The following is a 2,302-nucleotide window of genomic DNA, read 5'->3' on the forward strand; positions in this document are numbered from 1 at the left end:
ATTAGATGTTTCGGAAGCGGGATGAACTCCTAGCACCAGCTCGCATGAGAGCAATTCAACAGGAATTGGCGGCATTCTTTCTTGACCACGTGATCGCTGAAGACAGAGAATACTATGTGGACCATGAGTCCTTATGTTAGGAGATTATATTTGTAAAAGATAATTATTCATGACAATCTCTCGGAGCTGATAGTGTCGGATAGATATACGAGAACTTGTTGTTCGACCAATCTCTCGGAGAATATATGTAGCTGATAGTGTCGGATAGATATACGAGAACTTGTTGTTCGACCAATCTCTCGGAGAAGGAGAGGTGATCGATATCACTTCTCTCTGTATGCATATATGTTCATGACAATCTTCTATTTCCTTCGTTTGCTTACTAGATAGCTAGCGTGTCTAGTCCTCTCTATACGTATGTATAGTACGTAGCATCGACCAAGCACGAACATAAGAAATGACACTTCTCTCTATTAATTATAGCTAGCTAACACAATATATGAAACACCTAAATTAACCCCCCAAAACCCCCAAACCCCCCTCCCCCCTTTTAAAAAAACAAAAACTCCAGCCACAGAAATGCTGACGCGTGGATGCCTATTGGTCTCGGTTGGTGCCATCAACCGGGACCAAAGGCCCTCCTGCCTAGACTCCGCGCACAGGCCACGTGGAGGCCCACCTGTTCCGGTTCTAGATTGAATCGGGACTAAAAGGACAGGGCATTAGTACCGACCCTTTAGTCCCGGTTCAGAAAACGGGACAAAAGGCCCTTGCGAACCGGGACAATAGGCCCTTTTTCTACTAGTGAGAGTTTCCTATTCAACCGTGGAGAAATATAAATATAAAATGCTTAAAAAGAAGTAATGTTTGTTTTCCTGCCGGACAAAGTGCTTCGTCCAACCTTACACGTCCCCCTCCCTTTTCTATCCGTTTTGATTTCCCCCACCCTGATGTTAACACAACCGACCGATATAGTGTTAGGACTATATCTCTCTTATCACGATTATGTGGATACATGATACAAATCTCACTAGAGATTGAAGGAGATATAGTTTAGGATGGGAGGAGCACAAAAAGGGGTAGGCAGCAGCGACAAAGAGGAGGGATCCACTCGTTTGGTCATGAGGCGACCGAGCAGAGCCGAGGAAGAAGACCATGCTTTTTTTTAGGGGTGCTTCTTCAGAAAGCTGCTCCTTTTTCTCCTGTTTCAACATTCAAGGACCATTAGGGCATGTCTAATGCTGGGCGCTTCTGGAGGCGTCAGGATTGTTTTCCAATCGATATCCCGGTAAATTGGCACTTAAGGGTGACAAATCCTGGCATCGGACGCAACGGCGCGCAAAAAGCTGCGTCCGACTCTTCCTTCCTTTCCTTTCCGTATGCACCATATAGGCAGTTCAATTAACGCACAATTAGCACCTATAGTTAAGCGCCTGGCGTTGGAGGGTTGTGCTCTTAGGTATTTTTAATTTAATAAAACTATTTCTTTCCTCTATAAGCGCCTACTCTGACGCCTAGCATTGTAGAGGAGCCCGAGCCAATTCATGGGTTCGCGGTGTATCGCTTTGCCACTTACCAGGCTACTAACACGATACCAGCGAAGGCCCATTTTCTGGCTTTCAGCAAAGGCACCCGCCAATAGACACTAAGCTGAACTGCTGAAGCTCAGAATATACCCAACAATCATGCCCCAGAGTTTTAGACTAGCCACAATGGAAGTAACTTCAACAGCAACATCGAGTCCAACTCAGCAAAATTACTTATGTGACAATGAGTTAATGACGAGAGAGATAGTTTAAGTAACTGAGCTACTCCCTCTCTCTCAGTTTACAGGGCGTGCGCGTACCCTTAGGTCGTCAATTTGACCAACCTAATACAAGTCATATATTACAAAAAATATACCAATATAAACTCCAGATGTTATATTTTTAAAAGGTATAATTTTTGTGTTATATAGTTTATATTAGGGTGATAAAATTGATAACCTAGTCACTGTGACTAGTCTTACACTACATACATACATACACTAGTAGAAAAAGGGGCTTTGGTTCTGCCAGAAAAGAGTATTAATATCGGTTGCATTACGATCCGGGACATAAAAAAAACTGCGGCGAGGGCACCGTACAGGCATTACTCCCGGTTGAAATTGGACCGGTACTAAAGAGTGCAATGCCCATTAGTACCGGTTCTTTAGTACCGGTTTGTGACACGAACCAGTACTAATGGGGTTGAGACCTTTAGTACCGGTTCGTGCCACGAACCGGTACTAATGGTGCAATTTTCAAATCCTACCCCCCCCCCC

At 44.2% G+C, this 2,302-nt stretch overlaps 1 pseudogene; it reads right to left on the minus strand.

Annotated features, from left to right (window-relative positions):
* Positions 1-1,179: 1,179 nt before the first annotated feature.
* LOC119353934 overlaps positions 1,180-2,302 on the minus strand; it is a 75,176-nt pseudogene continuing 74,053 nt past the window's right edge.

This window comes from Triticum dicoccoides, chromosome 1A, assembly GCF_002162155.2.
Source record: "Triticum dicoccoides isolate Atlit2015 ecotype Zavitan chromosome 1A, WEW_v2.0, whole genome shotgun sequence".
Lineage (NCBI taxonomy): Eukaryota > Viridiplantae > Streptophyta > Magnoliopsida > Poales > Poaceae > Triticum > Triticum dicoccoides.